Source organism: Prionailurus viverrinus, chromosome B4 (assembly GCF_022837055.1).
Source record: "Prionailurus viverrinus isolate Anna chromosome B4, UM_Priviv_1.0, whole genome shotgun sequence".
NCBI lineage: Eukaryota > Metazoa > Chordata > Mammalia > Carnivora > Felidae > Prionailurus > Prionailurus viverrinus.
In genome coordinates this window covers 88,112,581-88,131,265 of record NC_062567.1, presented here as the reverse complement: position 1 = coordinate 88,131,265, position 18,685 = coordinate 88,112,581, and the positions used below count along the sequence as shown (strand labels likewise).

Below are 18,685 nucleotides of genomic sequence, written 5' to 3'. Positions count from 1 at the left end.
AGATACTTTGTAGCTGGCTGACCGCTCCATTGATCTCTGGGCCTAGGGGGGTCAGAGCTATCCCAGAGACCAGGAATAGTCAAATAGAAGTCTCTGAAACTGGCCCCTCCCTTCAACCCAAATAGGCAAAAACCATACTGCATGCCAGAGAAATGACCTAAGTTAGGGAGGGAAAGAATGTTTGGGCTCGCTCTATATTTCTTATCGAGATCAATATGCTTCCTAGCTGGGTCCCTTTAGGAACCGGACATCAAGTTTATTTCATCTCCAAGGCCTCCAAACTGAAAAAATAATTGCTAATGATGATTTCATTACAGTCATTATAATCCACTTCTATTAGGATGAAACTACTTGAAAAATCCACAAAAACGTTTAAAATCGGATTGTGCCTTTCTACAGTCTCAGGTGCTCTTAAAAACACATTCAACTAAAGAGTGCTAATACTGTTTGCTAGAAAAAGAGAGCTTTTCCTTAAAAAAAAAAAAAAAAAAAAAAAAAAGAACAAAAACAGAAAAGCAAAGAAAACAACAAACAAGCCAAAAAACAAGCTACATGTTTTCATCCGGGACAGAGTGGGGGTAAGATGGCAGCACCCAGGGAGCTGGTCAGGGGGCTACGGTCAGTGGATCTGGACGGCCTGGCTGGGCTGACCTATGCCAGATTTACCGGTGCCCCACTCAAGGTGCGGAAGATCACCAACTCCTGGTGGAGCCCTTCAGGAACTCTGCCTGCCCTTCGGACTCGTCAGGGAGAGGCCGTCTTGAGACCACACAAGGTCACCACTCACCTTGGAAAATTGAAGCACAACGCCAATAAATGAGATCTCACCCTGGCAGGGAGCAGACCCCTTGGCCTTCATGTCTCCGCTGGAAGGGAAGCTGCGCCCCGCACGCTTGAGTAGACACCAAGAACTACGGGGACGTGCCCCGGAAGTGGTATGCAGCGGCCATGCTTTTCCCCTCAACTTCTTCCTTCCTGGCTGCGGGCAGTGGCAGTTCCCCGTGGCTGCGGCTGCTGCGGGGGGAGCTCAGGCTTGAGAACTGGGAAGAGCTGGAGCAGGAGCTGGAGCAAGAGACGCGAGGACGCCCGACCCTGCTGTCTCAGCACCTAGGCTCTCAGACATTCTTTTTTGGAGATGCCTCCACCGCCCTGGACACCTTGGTCTTTGGCTTCTTGACCTGCTGCTGCAGGCAAAGCTGCCCAGTGGGAAGGCGCAGGCTCACCTTCCTGACTGCGCGACCTCTGTGCCTACTGCACCCACATCCTCAACCTCTGCTTCCCCTGGGATGGAGCTGGGGTGCCACCTCCATACCAGACGGTGACTGAGGAGGAACCACAGCCCACGGGTGCTGGCGGGACCGGCAGCCATGATGGTCTACGCCTCGCTCGTTAGCGTTGTTTCTATCCAGCAACGCCTGCTCCGACCCCAGGCACGCAGTCCCTGGGCACAGTTGAGGACGATGAAGAGGAACAATTAATTCGTCCTCTTGCGCCCAGGACTGATTTTTCTACTGGCATGCCTTCCAGAAGCCCCTGTGTTTCCCCGTTGTTGGTAGCCTGGAAATGGGGTGCCCACTCCCCGAGAAGAAAGCTGTCCACACTGAGAAGAGAAACCAAAAAGCTATTTTCATTAAGTGTGTGTATGTGTATAAGGTATGTGTCACCATTGGAGGAAGATTTTTGATATTTCGGTCAAGCGGCCTTCATAGATCGTTTCTAAAAGAGTGGGCTTAGGGCGCCTGGGTAGCTCCCCGGTTAAGCCTTTGACTTTTGATGTCAGCTCAGGTCATGATTTCACGGTTCGTTAAGATAGAGCTCTAGGTCAGGCTCCGTGCTAACCGTGCAGAGCCTGCTTGGGATTCTCTCTCTCCCCCTCCCTCTCCCTCTGCCTCTCCCTCGCTCTTTCTGGCTCTCAAAATAAATACATGAACATTTAAAAGGGTAAACGTGGTTCCTTAGAGATTTCGCTTCGGTCAACAGGACGGCAAGAGTACACTGAAAGGATTCTCAGAAATTACAGATTGTATCTTTCTCATATCCCTGCATACTTCCCACAACTAATGCATTGTTTGGCAGGAGGCAATGAAAATCTCAGGGCTCCGGCAGCTCACAAATAGTTCTAATTTCCGAAGCATTTCCATAAATGTTCATGAGTTCTCCATATTCACCTTATCAGGGTAGACAAGGCCCTGCCCTGTTTGACCTCTTCTCCATTCTGGGTGCCTTCTCAAATGGTTAAAAATGTAACAGGACCCGAGAACATTTATTTAGAATTATTTGCACGTCAACCATTTTTTGCTCTTAAAACACAAAAACCGAAAGCCATGGAATTTACATTCGACCCTTTTTTGTGATTAATGTGGTGTTCTGTGTAAGTGTGAATGAAAACAGTTGATATGTGTGAATCACTTAATTCCAGGCAGTAGCAAAGACCTCTAAAATACTCTGAACAATGCTGAATTATTATTATTATCATCATTATTATTATCTAAGAGATTTCGACCACATACTCTGGGTCATAGAGCACCTAAGTTTTATTTTGGACAAGACAGTGATTTTGACTCCCACCACCCCCCACCCCCGGCCCCGCCCCAGTGTTTTCAACTTTTAAAATTAGTTGGTAACATTGAAAAACTCAGGGCCTTACAAATCTTGGATGTTTTAGCTGCTGGATCCACCTTCTCCCGTGGCACGGTCATCAGGCACCGACTCGGGCTAGTCTCCAGTTCACCGCACTCCTCCCCACACCCTATAGTCCCTCACACTGAAACAGGGCACCGGTAGCCATTTATTGTACCATTTCCTGTAGTCTGTTTACATAACTGGTTTTTTTTTCTTTTTCTTTTTCTTCCTCAATGGTTCTAGTCCCCGTGGGCATTTCAGTTTCCATGCCTATCAAAGGGTGCAATGTTTGCAAATTGAAAGGGACCTCATAGTGCTGTTCTATCACTTTTCCCCCTTCTCCTTTTTGCTTCTGTCCCTGCATGATCGCTACTACCAACCAGCCCGTGTCCCGTGAAGCCTTTACCTTGGTCACATATACCCTCCTGGGAAGAGAGAGTGTGGCCTCTGGGCCCAGTAACCTGACACAATTTTCTGGGCATAGTCATTGTTGCAAATATAACTTTGGATCCTAGTGAGTGGATCCAACACAAGGCTGTTTCATAGAACCTGGGAGCTTTTACGCTTGTTCCCAGCCCATTCCCCCAAAATAACGCCCCCACTCTATAATTACATTTACACTCATGACATGGAGAAGGTAAAAGGTAAAAAATTCCTTTTAGCAAGAATTCTATGGCTGTGTACTAGGTACAGTTCCAAACAAAAAATAACTTAGGCAATCCGGAAGGAATCGATTGTTTAGTGTTCTGTAATTGAAAAGTTATAAAGTATTTTAACTTGCACTTTTTAACTCCTTACTGCGTTAGCATTTAGACAGCCTATGTTAACTTATATCCACTCTAACTTTTATAAGTCAGCTTGTCTTTTCAGGACTAAGAGTTACCAGTTAGAATTGAGGATCACAATCTTGGCATTCAAGTCTGTACGGAATACTTCCATATTTAATTCCCAAAGTCACTCTAAGTTTTGGTTGTTGTTGTTTGTCCTCAGAAAGGCCTCGTACCAACAAATGTGACTTCATTCTGTTAAGTAGCAATTCGCTGGAATATTGCAGATCTGAATGTATTCAGAAAATCTTCAAAATATACATTTGTAATTGGCTGACTGACAGATTCTACGTCAACGGGTTATAAGGAGAAACCATACTTCTAGCTTTGTTCTTCCAGTGCTCTTCAAATTTGACTTCTGGATCCCTTCCCTCCTCCACCCTCCCCAAGATGAAATATCGCTTCGCTTTTCCATTGCTCTTGGATAGTAAACGAATAGTCCTTCATTCTGGCATTTAAAATGACTCAGTCTATACGCTCATGACTGCTAGTCCAGTGCACTGTAAAAACCATCGTAATCCAAATTAAAGCATTCTCTGTAGACTGGAGTTGGGCGTGGGCACTGCTGTTTTTACCCCCTTTTCCTCACTTACCTTCTTCCCTCTAGCTGCTGTTCCTGACCCTTGTACGGTAAGATTGGATCAAGGAGCAGAAAAGATCAAAGAGCTGTGACAAGGCATTAACCGGTCTGGGGAGGCAGACGCTCCCGACTGATTTCTTTCTCAGTCAAGGCTATTGTCAGCTCGTCAGTGAGGCTTCACCAGGGACCTCTGACTGCTACCACCTTGACATAGTGAGCTGTCTGATTAACACTGCCCCCTTGAAGGGCTTTTGGGCACTACTCTGTTAGGGTCACATCATCCCTCCAGGTAATCACTTGCTTACTGAGCAAGATCCCCTCTAAGGCAACCCCAGCCTGGCTCCCTTTTATATGGTCCACATCTGAACTCCAAGAAACATTCACCTTTCCCTACCATCAGTGGAAGTAAACTTTATTCTTTTTTTTTTTTTAATTTTTTAAAATGTTTATTTATTTTTGAGACAGAGAGAGACAGAGCATGAGCAGGGGAGGGGCAGAGAGTGAGGGAGACACAGAATCCGAAGCGGGCACCAGGCTCCGAGCTGTCCGCACAGAGCCCGACGCGGGGCTCGAACTCATGAACTGTGAGATCATGACCTGAGCCGAAGTTGGACGCTCAACTGACTGAGCCACCCAGGCGCCCCTAAACTTTATTCTATTATAGTCTTCTTTACTCTGTAATCAGACACAGTGGTGTGGCAACAGCCATAGTCTTTATACTTCCTGTTCTTTGTGGACGTCAGATACCAGTCCTTATGATGTTTCCAAACTCCAGGAGGTGTGTATAAGTCCCCTGAGACATCCCCTTGAAGTCCCTGTTGTGTGTGTTGAGGTACACTCCAACAATTTTTTTTTCCAAGGAAATTCTCTCCCCGCCTCTTCCAGCCCAACTGGAAGGTGATGCTGGCCAACTTGGGTTCGCCCCCTTTGCAAGTGCCACATGGGTGGTCTAGCACCTCATATTTTAACACAGGGTACTTGCAGCCAATTGCTTTATTCTTGGATTTTGGTGCCTCTGCCAAACTGGAGCAGAATGACCCCAATTTTATCATCTAGTTACATAGTCAATCTTCTTGACTTCGGCTCAGTGGTGTGCTGGTGAACCGTGGCCATTATTAATATTTAAATGATGTAAATCTACAATTACATAGATTATATATACAGATATATTTTTTTAACATTTATTTTTATTTTTGAGACAGAGAGAGACAGAGCATGAACGGGGGAGGGTCAGAGAGAAGGAGACACAGAATCTGAAACAGGCTCCAGGCTCTGAGCCGTCAGCACAGAGCCCGACGCGGGGCTCTAACTCACGGACCGCGAGATCATGACCTGAGCCGAAGTCGGCCGCTTAACCCACTGCGCCACCCAGGCGCCCCAGATTATATATATATTTTTAAAAAAAGGTTGGGGCGCCTGGGTGGCGCAGTCGGTTAAGCGTCCGACTTCAGCCAGGTCACGATCTCGCAGTCCAGGAGTTCGAGCCCCGTGTCGGGCTCTGGGCTGACGGCTCAGAGCCTGGAGCCTGTTTCCGATTCTGTGTCTCCCTCTCTCTCTGCCCCTCCCCCGTTCATGCTCTGTCTCTCTCTGTCCCAAAAATAAAAACGTTGAAAAAAAAAATTAAAAAAGAAAAGGTAACAAGGACTCAAAGGCATCGCTTTCTAATTATTTCACTTCATTTTGTTGTTATCTCCGCTTTTGAGACTATTGGTCTCTCGTCTCTGTATGGTAAAATTAACATATGATGGTGTACCACTTTACATTTCTTCCCAACTCAGCATTCCGTGACTCATTGTGGCAGGTAGAAATTCGCTATGGAGAGAGTATTTACACCAAGGAAATCGGCAAATGTAACAAATCAGGTGCTCCCCACCCCCCCCCCCCATCTTGTGGTTAAACATTTGCCAATTCACCACTGCTTAGTACACACTCCTCAGAGATGCGGAAAAACTAGCAAGATAGCAGGTGCAGTCCACTCCCAGGCAGCTCATCTCAATATAAAAGGGCTACTTTGTAAGTGCTAACCTTTCCCAAGATCAATAGATTCAGCACGTCTCTCTCTCCCATGCTTGCAGTTCTTGGGAGATCAAATTGGTTCCTCCTCACAGGTATCCACCCTTAATACATTTTCAAGTAAAAGTCTGAGATTAGACAAAGAAGCTCCCGCAGCTGCACATTCCTTGGCAGCCCACATCATAAATGCTTTTGCAAAAATGCCTCACCCAATTTTTTAAACTGTTCTGGGCTACAGTTAATAGATGATGAAAATAATGACTTTTAAATATGCCACTGCACAATTAGGCCACTAAAGCAACGGAGACACTTCGAGGAGCTCGAGCCTAGGCAATAAGACAAAGATACCTGCAGGAGGAGAGCAAAATATCTACAGGAAAAAGGTAGAGCTTGCAGGTCAAAATTTGCATCTACACAGTCAAATGGAATCAATGTGAATGACACTGTAAAAGAAACAACCTCTCACTTCTTAGTAGTATACATTTGAGCATTAAAGAATCTTTTCATGTTGATTTGCTCCACACTTGGTTGGGGGGGGGCGGTGGGTGGAAAGCAAACGACACCATTGTTTCTCAGAGGTCGGGAGAGGGTAGGGAATGCTCATTCTCTAAAAGTGGAATCTTTTTCACAAATTTTAGAAGGAACTTGTTGACATGATAATTATTCACTTTAAAGAAAATAATGTGAAAGCGAAGCAAAAGTATGAGGCATACAGAACGGGATTGTTGCTGAATGGGAGGACCTCTTTTTTTTTTTTTAATTTTTTTTTTCAATGTTTATTTATTTTTGGGACAGAGAGAGACAGAGCATGAACGGGGGAGGGGCAGAGAGAGAGGGAGACACAGAATCGGAAACAGGCTCCAGGCTCTGAGCCGTCAGCCCAGAGCCTGACGCGGGGCTCGAACTCACGGACCGCGAGATCGTGACCTGGCCGAAGTCGGACGCTTAACCGACTGCGCCACCCAGGCGCCCCTGGGAGGACCTCTTTTATGAACTCGACCCCCTGCTTGACTGTGTCCTGAGCTCTCGCATGTTGATACGGAAAGCTAGAAATAACCTTGTCCATCTGCCTTATGAGGAATATTTCCCAGCGTGGACCAGTGTGACCGTATTGCTTATGGCCACCCTCCCTCTGATTGGTGGCCCCCTTGCACTGAGCTGGGAGTAAAATATCACCTCTCAAAAATCACCTTTGGATAGCACTTTATTATTTTTTTTAATTTTTTTTTAACGTTTATTTATTTTTGAGACAGAGAGAGACAGAGCATGAATGGGGGAGGGTCAGAGAGAGAGGGAGACAGAGAATCTGAAACAGGCTCCAGGCTCTGAGCAGTCAGCACAGAGCCCGACGCAGGGCTCGAACTCACATACTGCGAGATCGTGACCTGAGCCGAAGTCGGACGCTTAACCGACTGAGCCACCCAGGTGCCCCTGGATAGCACTTTATATCCTACAGAGGACATCCATGCACACCATTTCAGATAAGCTTCATAGCCACTCTGTCAAGTAGGAAAGACAAGTATTATTGGCCCTTCTTTAATTTAATTTAATTTATTTAAATTTTATTTATTTCATTGTATTTTTTCATCATGGTAAGTGTACTCTTTAATTTCCATCCCCCCCCCCCCCCCCCCAGCCTGGTAACCATCAGTTTGCTCTCTATGGTTAAGGGTCTGTCTTTTGTTTTGTTTCTCTCTCTCTCTCTCTCTCTCTCTCTCTGTCTCGTTTTTTTTCTTTTGCTCATTTGTTTTGTTTCTTAAATTCCACATATGAGTGAGATCATGTGGTATTTGTCTTTCTCTGAGTTATTTCGCTTAGCATTATGCTCTCCAGCTCCCTCTATGTTGTCGCAAATAGCAAGGTTTCCTTCTTCTGATTTCTTCCAAGTCAGCGGGTGAATCTTCCTGACTTCTGCCAAATGGAGTCCTCAGTACCACAACGCGATTATGGGAACGACGACCCCATCCCATTCCCGTGTCCGCTTCACACTTGAGGAGGGGATTATACAGAATGTGAAACACCAGAGGAGTGGGAGTCTTGGGGGCCATCTTGGAATTCTGCCTCCCAGGGGGCCTGAACCTGACACACAGAGAGAACGTCGACTCCCAACTGCACCTGCTAGCTTCGGGACTTAACTTCTTCGAGCCTCACGTTCCTCCAAATTGGGGCAATCCTACTCAGAGAATTACTGGGAGAAAAAGAAGTGCTAGCATCTGGACAGTGTTAAACATATGAAACACGTTCAGTAAATACTTTCTCCTGCCCTTGCCTCTGCAAGCCAATGGCTTGTACTGTTGCATGCAGGTGCCCCAGGTTAGCTCAGTTGTTTTTTTTTTTTTTTTTATGACTATATTAATAGTTACAAGGCAGCATGTTGCAAACTATATTTAACCTTGGGCACCGACAGTGGAACACAGAAAGTAAAAAAGGATACTAGTTCATCTTACTTATCCCATCCCGACAAGAATCTCCTGTATTAGATGCTTCTTGGGTCACCTCACTGAACCCTAACAACACTGTGCAGTAGGTATCCGTATCCCCATTTCACAGGCCAGGAGACTGAGTTCCAGTGCACAACATGAGTAAGTGGCAGAGTTCATGACTATGGATCCCGGCTTGCAGCAGGGTATCCCACGAAAGAGCCACTGAGAAACCAAGACTTTGACGCGCTGGCGTGTGCGTGTGTGTGTGTGTGTGTGTGTGTGTGTGCCTGATTCATCAGGAAGGAATGCGAAGAATTTCCCCTCCCCTCAGGGAGAAGGCTGGGCCCCTTTACCCTCAACAGAGAGTGCACAGATTTTAAAATGTTGCAAAGGGCCATCAATTTCTATTGTGAGAAAAGAGGAACTAAAAGAATATTTTGTGAATAAGGACGCAAGAGAGAGGGACTGGTGAATTACTGATCCTGATCTGTTTCTGCCACTATTCAGCGCTAGTTTTAAGGCTCAAAATTATCCTTTCGTGGTTGTGGAGGCAAAGTCATTACTTCCATATCTTTTGAAACCTTGGAACATGAAACAAGATCGGTAACACAGTTATTTAACTCTACTAAAAAAAAGCAAGAAAACAAAACTTGCTGAACAAATTTTCCTACCCCAAGGATGATTATTTCTAATTGAAGAGAAGATATACTCATTTAGGAAGACTCCTCCAAAGCCCTCAAAAAGGACAGGAGACTTGATAACTGACAAGGCAAAATTTATGCTGCAAAAGAATTCTTACTTTAGTTTAAAGATCTTCGGAAAAAGGGAGAACACGAATATAGCAGTATTAACATGGATGCGGGGAACCCTCCAATGACATGGCCATTTATACTTTAGAAAATGACAGAAGGGGAACATGAACTAGAAACATTTTCTTTGAAATAAGAACTACATCTTTCTAGGAATGAAAGGTCTCTGTAGAAAGGAAAAGCAAAGCGTTCAAAAAGATGTCAAAGTTATGGAATAAGAGATGGAAATCTTTGAAGCTGAAGGCATCAAAGTATTTGGAGAGAGATGATTCCCATTTCTTCATCATTTCACCAACTGGTACAAAGTCAGAGAGAGCTTTTCAACAGCTGGCTCACTTAGATTTTATTTACAGAGGATTTAGCTCTGAGGAATAAGGAATACATTGGATCTAAAAAGATTTTCAAAAGATTTTTTAAAAAGATTTTCATTGGCTGAAAATGAGCATTTTCTAATAAGATAAAGGTCACAGACCTTTGCTTGGGTACAAATATCTAACTGTAAGTAAGAGTTCAGACACTTGAATTAGCAATAATATGCTGTGGGCAGAGATTGTGTTGCCTACCCATTTCCATTTTCCCTTCTTTGTTTAATTAAAAAAAAAAAATTTACCGAGGCATGCCTGGGTGGCTCAGTCAGTTAAGCTTCTGACTTTGGCTTAGGTCATGATCTCATGATTCGTGGGTTCAAGCCCCACATCCAGCTCTGTGCTGACAGCTCAGAGCCTGGAGCCTGCTTCAAATTCTGTCTCCCTCTCTCTCTGCCCCTCCCCCGCTCACACTCTGTCTCTCTCTCTCAAAAACAAACAAAAAATTTTTTTATTTAATTTATCAGTGAACATACAATATTATATTAGTTTCACTTCCCTTCTTCCTTAATAAAATTTGGATTTTATTTGGAATAGCAATATGTCTAGCTGGGATTATATTTGCTAGCCTCCTGCAAAGAAAGGTTTGGCCAATGAGATATAAATAGAACTTTTTGCAAATAGTTTTTTAAGATATTTATTTAAAGGGTATCGATTCCTGTAGGATGGGTATCTTTGTACATCTTGCCCTTCCCCTTCTCCTGCCTGGAACATAGACGTAATGGCTGGAGCTCTAGCCACCATGTTGTGTCATTAATGATGGACATGAGTAAGGGTAGCAGAGAAGAAAATCAAGGGAACACTGTATCCCGATGACATCATGGAGCCTTTATACCAGCTCTAACCTGTACTATCTCAGGACTTCTTTCATGTGAGAGAATAGACTCTTAATTGGTTATCCCTCTAGTCACGTATCTGTTACAAGCAGAGGAACTCAAATCCTGATACTGGCCAGCAATACAGTGTGATTATGAAAATGGTCCAAGTTATCTGAGACCGCATTCACAAACATTTTGTATCTGGGTAAGAGCACACAAAACAAGACAACACCAACCGAGCAACAGCAATGAAAATGGACTGATGCCAGAATTTTCTTCTACCACAAGCTCACACAAAGAGGCAAAAATTAATTTCCTCACGGGCCTGAGGGAGTATGATACTGGCCTGATGCAAACTTCAGAACATCAAAAGATATGCTTAAAGGGCATAAATGGCTGGCCCTGGGGAGGGTAAGTTCTGCTAGCCTGAGAAGAGACTGGAGGAGACTTTGCAGCACTCCGGGGAGTTCACAGTCATAGAAAAAAATGGCCGCACAGTGCATTGAGGAAAGCTGGGCACCAGCCATCAGAGCTTTCGTTCTAGTTTTGGCAAAGACTAATGCCCAAGAGTGGTGTGAAAGGAAAAGAACCTCCTGTCTTTACAGGGACCGCGACGGTCTTGGATAATGAAACTCTCATGGGGGCCCATGATGGCCTGAAGATAAGAGGCACATTCGTCAATGTCCAGGACCCAAATAATACCTCCTCAACCTGAGCCCTACCCTTCTGTGACCCCACAGAGGCAATAATGAATAAAGGATAGTGAATTTTTCATCAGTGTAATGAAGGAAGACTCAAAGTTTTCCGTTTGATTTAGAAAAGCACTTTCTTGCATCATATTTTTACGGCGTGTTATTAAAAAGGAAAAAAAAAAAAAAGGCAGCGATGGTTCTGCTCAGCTTTGCCCACAGCACTTCATGAGTAACCAAAGAGAACAATGGGATAATGTACTAAATACAGCTGGTTGCCCCTGGCATTCATTGCTCCATCTTCTTTTCTTCTTCTTCTTCTTCTTAATATTATTTATTTTTGAAAGAGAGGGAGAGAGGGAGAGAAAGAGAGACAGAGTGTGAGCAGGGGAGGGGCAGAGAGAGAGAGGGAGACCGAATCTAAGCAGGCCCCAGGCTTTGAGCTGTCAGCACAGAGCCCGATGCCCCGGGTTCACACTCACGAACCGCGAGATCATGACCTGAGCCGAAGCCAGACACCTAACCAACTGAACCATCCAGGCGCCTCTTTTGGCCCGTCTTCTAAAGCAACAGTACCTCCAGCTTGTAGCAGGGCGTATGGCTCCCTAGAATCCTTGCTTTCCTCCATCTCGCTTCCCTACAGGTGCAGGCATGTAACTACGTTTGAGTCATGGGACAGGAGCAGAAACGGCAGTTTCTGGGCACCTCTCCGAAGGGATGGCCCGCGTGCACAGCTAAGTCCTGCTGCTCAGAACTTGGTGTTGCCCTAAGGATCTGGACACGGAAGCCGTGGAGAGAGAGCAACAAGCTAGATGGGGCCCAGCTCTGTGGAGTTGTGGAAGACCTTCCTTGCTGAAGACCAGGAAGACCGCTCTGCTGCAGCTTTAGACAGGGAAATCTACGAACGCCTTGTTTAAACCCGGTTTTCAGCCACGTTGTAGCAAAACCTGTTACAGAGGCTTGGGGAGTCACAGGCACCTCAGTGTTGAAAGAGCTGGGTCTACCTACCCTGGAAGAGAGATCACTCAGAGAGACAAGGTGGCTGTCTTAAAAACCTGAAGCTTGGGGTGCCTGGGTGGCTCAGTCGGTTAAGCACCCGAGTTCGGCTCAGGTCGTGATCTCACAGTTTGTGGGTTCGAGCCCCACATCAGGCTCTGTGCTGACAGCTCGGAGCCTGGAGCCTGCTTCGGATTCTGTGTCTCCCTCTCCTTCTGCCCTTTCCCTGTTCACACTCTCACTCTCTCTCTCTCAAAAATAAATAAACATTAAAAAAATTTTTTTTAAACCTGAAATGTATTGCAGAAGAGAGATAAGCCTTATTACATGTGGTTCTAAGGAAGAAAATTCTAGAAAGACAAATATGGACAAAATGTAGGACAAACTGTGAGTATCACCTTTAATTGAAGTTAGTATATGACCTGGACAGGGTCACTGGCTCCGTGATCTGATGTGACTTATTAATTTAATCAAACTGTTCTTCAGGCTATAAGCTCGGTGAGGACAGGGACACCTCCCTCCCACCTTAGACAGTACTGGCCTCTAGCAGGTCCTGGATAAAAGTTTGGTATGTGGGTAAAAGGACAAAGCAGGGCTAGAATGGGGAGTGAGCGGCCTTTGCAGGTTCAGAGGAGTGAACTCTGAGGACAGTCCTGCCCCCAGTAGCAAGCAGAATTTCATTGCTTTTAGAATTCAGCCCCTTTTCTTGTTTGCTTAAGTCAAAGCACAATCTACTTTCAACAGTGAATGCTGGCAAAAGTGGCCATTATCACATAACAGAAGAATGTATGGGACAGTAATGATTCTAGGGAAGAGACAGGGAAATTCTCCATTGGCTTTCTCCAATGTGTGTGCGCATATGTGGAAATGTTTAAGGAGGAATACACCGGGAAATACGGCATCGGACCTTCCTCACTGCTGCTTTCAGATATGTGGACCTTGACCGTATTTCTCTTATTCCCTTCAGCCACATTTCAAGCCATGCCATCTTGATCCCATTCAGAAAATTCGAACTTTCCAAGTAAAACTATATCAGATGTTTTGCTCGCAATTTTCTTTGTATTCCTTTCATCCCCCAAACTAATTCAGGTGTGCCCTGCTTTAAAAAGTCAAGTACAGTATACTAGAACCCAGACTTGCAACATCTAAATTAGAGGGTGAGAATTTACATTACAAGCAGAGTCTAAATGCATCGTCTTGGGAGAAAGACAAACACTGAAGCTAAACAACTTCATTAGAATGAAATCAAAACATCTCTGAAATGATGGAGCTAATCAGTAATAAATACTATTTTACAGACATAAAAATCACTTGAGACATCCTTGTGATTAGGGCATTCATTGCAAATAGAAGTGATTAGATATCTCTGGAGTCTGGCAATAAGCAAAAATCTATGACAGACAGAACTATTGTACAAAGAGACCTCACCCTACATTGTATCGGAGGGAAATTACTATTTTAAATAAAATGGACTTACAGAAAATAATCGCAGTAACAACAGAGTGTTTTCCATCATGCTTTTTATGAAAGAGCCCTTTGAATCAGTCATTGGGTACTAGATCGCTCATTCATTCATTTCATCAGCATCACTTAAAAAAGCCCACTGCCGGGGCGCCTGGGTGGCGCAGTCGGTTAAGCGTCCGACATCAGCCAGGTCACGATCTCGCGGTCCGTGAGTTCGAGCCCCGCGTCAGGCTCTGGGCTGATGGCTCGGAGCCTGGAGCCTGTTTCCGATTCTGTGTCTCCCTCTCTCTCTGCCCCTCCCCCGTTCATGCTCTGTCTCGCTCGGTCCCAAAAATAAATAAATAACGTTGAAAAAAAAAAAAAAAGCCCACTGCCCCCGCCCCTAGGCTAGCTGCTGAGCATTCGAAGAGTAAGTCACGGAGGGACTTACAAGTTGTTCATGCAAAGGCAAGAAATCAGAATAGTTTATGGTGAGTGTAAAAAACTATTGCCAATCTGGAAATAGGCTTTCCAAAGAGCAGCTGTGGTTTAAGCCACCTCCTTTTCCTTGAGAATATAGTGACTTGATGCATGGTCCTCTCCATCACTTGTCACCAGGTTACCTCAGGGTGGGCAGATGGCTCTCAGAAGAACAATCACAGTCTCTAAGGGTTTTCATTGTATTCTACAGCCGCCATGTTAATTGTTGACTCTGGAGAGTTTTGCCTTTAGATTATGTTTTGCTTCAGCAGAAGATCTGGAAAGGAATAAGAAAGAGCAGCTTTGCTTTTTTTTTTTTTTTTTTTAACTCAAGATGCATGATTTCCATAGAAGAAAATGGTCTTATCTAAAAACTGGAAGGACCTAAGGACCAAAAATGGCTACCATGGTTTCTCTGAGAGAAACTTTCCTTACTTTTCTTCTACTGGATTAGCGGTAGAAACCAATGTTTTTTGATTACCTCCTATGTGTTGGGTATTGTCCTGGGAAAACTTACAAAAAAGGTTCTGCAAGGTAGCCATGATATGAATAACACTGCATTCTTATAGATAAAGAAAGTAAATCTTCGCTTAACCCATGTGTCAAAGTCTCAGAATAAGAAAATGGCAGAACCAGATTGGGAACTCTGGTGTTCTCCTGAAACTGAAGATAAACTTTCTATGTCCCAAACTGTAGGAAAAGACTCCTTTCTTCTCCATAATTCTGGCAGTTGGAGCTGGCCGGAGGGACAGCACATGTCTTTTCATATGTTCCTAATCCAGGGAGTATTTCTCTAGAGGAAGATCTTCAGACTGAGACCCAAACGATACAAAGGATGTATAGATGAGTGGGTACAACCGAAGGAGATTAAACCTTTGTCCAGGGAAGAGTGGGAACGAGACTTGGAGAGTCTGACACCCTAACAAAAGGCCGCTCTGAAGTGAGCTTCTTACAGAGAGCAGGAGCTGGGCATGTGGGGGGGGGGGGGGGGGGTCTGGCCATGAAGTAGGGTAAGCCAGGGAGACCAACCTTAGTGGGTGGAGTACGAACAGGAAGTAGAGTACCTCAGTCTGACTGATAAGTTTGGAAGGAGAAGCTGGGCATGCATTTACCAGCCTTTCCTCTTCCTTGTGTCTTTAGGATCTACCAGTCTGTGAGAAGATAGCATATTGCTTTTACACGTTACAAGGTTTACAGTTGCAAGTTCCCTCTTGAGGCCAGAGTTATGGTTGCCAGATGCCAACCATAACTGGGTTGGTAAATCTGTCTCATTCCGGAAGCCAACTTGCTGATAGAGGAAACACTCACCAATATCTGCTTTATCGGTAAGAATATATTTTGTGTTCCTATCCGTCTTATCCTTTTGTCCAGAATTTCAGTGAGAGAAAGCAGGTATATTATAAACTGGGCCCCCCTTAAATTTCAACCAGGTAAATAGAAGGAGGAAGCAGGGCCCAGGGGATATAATGGCTTAGGTACCATGGGCAAGAGGAGTTTGGACCCACACAACTGAGCTGTGATGCTGGCAGGAGTCATTTCAGTAGGAGGAGCAGGGACGTATGCAGACCGTGGCATCTGAAACTTCTCTTTTGGAGAGATTGAGTCTGCGTATAAGATTCCGACCTCAGCCAAGTAGCAATGAGGCTCAGCCTAGACAGAAAGGAAGCAGGGGGGTTGGGGATTAGCCCAGTTTTGCTCCAAGCTTAAGGAGATAAGTTCTTTTCTTCTTAAATTAATTTCATTCTGCTACCAGAAGGCCAAGGAGAAGAAAATTATGGTTGTTTTTTTTTTTTTTTCCTATCATAGGTTTCTAGCTAGACAACCAGAATCTGTCTGGATCACTCAGGGACCAATATACCGAGGCAGGCCATTACAAAGGGATTTGAGATCACAGCACCAGCTCCTGACCAAATATTTGAAACTGTCTTTGCGTATAAAATGGGGTGACATGAAGGAGCGTGGCTGGTCCAGGAATTCAGGATCTTGTACTCTCTTCTTGGATAAGGGGACCAGGGAAGAAAGAAGAATTCCTGCCTCACGTTTAGAATAAACATTCTTTTTTCACAACCACCTTCAACTCTCTCTCTCTCTCTCTCCATATATATACATACACACACACATAAATACACATATTACGTTTTCAAATTATGTAAATAACATATGCTGATTATAGCAAAAGGGTAAGCTGAATGAAGAAAATGTTGTTGTAAATTGCCGAAGTATCTGTTAGAATCATGTTTGACTGCAGTAATGAGAAATCCAGACAAGGCATGATGAAGATAGTACAGCAGCTGCATGATCCTTTCAGGAATCGGGCTCTTTTCTATCTTTCCATTTCACCATACTTATCATGAAAGCCTTTGCCTCAAGGCTAGTTCCTCATGGTTGCAAGATGGCTGCTCTCGCACTCGGCCTCATATCTTCCTGAGGCGAGGCAGGACCTATATCAGAAAACTAAAAGCCTTTTTTTTTTTTTTAAACAAACCTTCACTGTATTTTTTTTTATATGAAATTTATTGACAAATTGGTTTCCATACAACACCCAGTGCTCATCCCAAAAGGTGCCCTCCTCAATACCCATCACCCACCCTCCCCTCCCTCCCACCCCCCATCAACCCTCAGTTCTCAGTTTTTAACAGTCTCTTATGCTTTGGCTGTCTCCCACTCTAACCTCTTTCTTTTTTTTTTTTTCCTTCCCCTCCTCCATGGGTTTCTGTTGAGTTTCTCAGGATCCACATAAGAGTGAAACCATATGGTATCTGTCTTTCTCTGTATGGCTTATTTCACTTAGCATCACACTCTCCAGTTCCATCCACGTTGCTACAAAAGGCCATATTTCATTTTTTCTCATTGCCACGTAGTACTCCATTGTGTATATAAACCATAATTTCTGGGGCGCCTGGGTGGCGCAGTCGGTTAAGCGTCCGACTTCAGCCAGGTCACGATCTCGCAGTCCGTGAGTTCGAGCCCCGCGTCGGGCTCTGGGCTGATGGCTCAGAGCCTGGAGCCTGTTTCCGATTCTGTGTCTCCCTCTCTCTCTGCCCCTCTCCCGTTCATGCTCTGTCTCTCTCTGTCCCCAAAAAAAAAAAAAAAAAAAAAAAAAGTTGAAAAAAAATAAACCATAATTTCTTTATCCATTCATCGGTTGATGGACATTTAGGCTCTTTCCATAATTTGGCTATTGTTGAGAGTGCTGCTATGAACATTGGGGTACAAGTGGCCCTATGCATCAGTACTCCTGTATCCCTTGGATAAATTCCTAGCAGTGCTATTGCTGGGTCATAGGGTAGGTCTATTTTTAATTTTCTGAGGAACCTCCACACTGCTTTCCAGAGTGGCTGCACCAATTTGCATTCCCACCAACAGTGCAAGAGGGTTCCCGTTTCTCCACACCCTCTCCAGCATCTATAGTCTCCTGATTTGTTCATTTTGGCCACTCTGACTGGCGTGAGGTGATACATGAGTGTGGTTTTGATTTGTATTTCCCTGATAAGGAGCGACGCTGAACATCTTTTCATGTGCCTGTTGGCCATCCGGATGTCTTCTTTAGAGAAGTGTCTATTCATGTTTTCTGCCCATTTCTTCACTGGGTTATTTGTTTTTCGGGTGTGGAGTTTGGTGAGCTCTTTATAGATTTTGGATACTAGCCCATTGTCCGATATGTCATTTGCAAATATCTTTTCCCATTCCGTTGGTTGCCTTTTAGTTTTGTTGGTTGTTTCCTTTGCTGTGCAGAAGCTTTTTATTTTCATAAGGTCCCAGGAATTCACTTTTGCTTTTAATTCCCTTGCCTTTGGGGATGTGTCGAGTAAGAGATTGCTACGGCTGAGGTCAGAGAGGTCTTTTCCTGCTTTCTCCTCTAAGGTTTTGATGGTTTCCTGTCTCACATTCAGGTCCTTTATCCATTTTGAGTTTATTTTTGTGAATGGTGTGAGAAAGTGGTCTAGTTTCAACCTTCTGCATGTTGCTGTCCAGTTCTCCCAGCACCATTTGTTAAAGAGACTGTCTTTTTTCCATTGGATGTTCTTTCCTGCTTTGTCAAAGATGAGTTGGCCATACGTTTGTGGGTCTAGTTCTGGGATTTCTATTCTATTCCATTGGTCTATGTGTCTGTTTTTGTGCCAATACCATGGTGTCTTGATGATGACAGCTTTGTAGTAGAGGCTAAAGTCTGGGATTGTGATGCCTCCTGCTTTGGTCTTCTTCTTCAAAATTCCTTTGGCTATTCGGGGCCTTTTGTGGTTCCATATGAATTTTAGGATTGCTTGTTCTAGTTTCGAGAAGAATGCTGGTGCAATTTTGATTGGGATTGCATTGAATATGTAGATAGCTTTGGGTAGTATTGACATTTTGACAATATTTATTTTTCCAATCCATGAGCAGGGAATGTCTTTCCATTTCTTTAAATCTTCTTCAGTTACCTTCATAAGCTTTCTATAGTTTTCAGCATACAGATCCTTTACATCTTTGGTTAGATTTATTCCTAGGTATTTTATGCTTCTTGGTGCAATTGTGAATGGGATCAGTTTCTTTATTTGTCTTTCTGTTGCTTCATTGTTAGTATATAAGAATGCAACTGATTTCTGTACATTGATTTTGTATCCTGCAACTTTGCTGAAT

General features: G+C 44.3%; 1 pseudogene; it reads left to right on the top strand.

The window, feature by feature from the left end:
• Window positions 1-583: 583 nt before the first annotated feature.
• LOC125170650 (metaxin-1-like) lies at window positions 584-15,273 on the top strand (annotated as a pseudogene).
• Window positions 15,274-18,685: the final 3,412 nt, after the last annotated feature.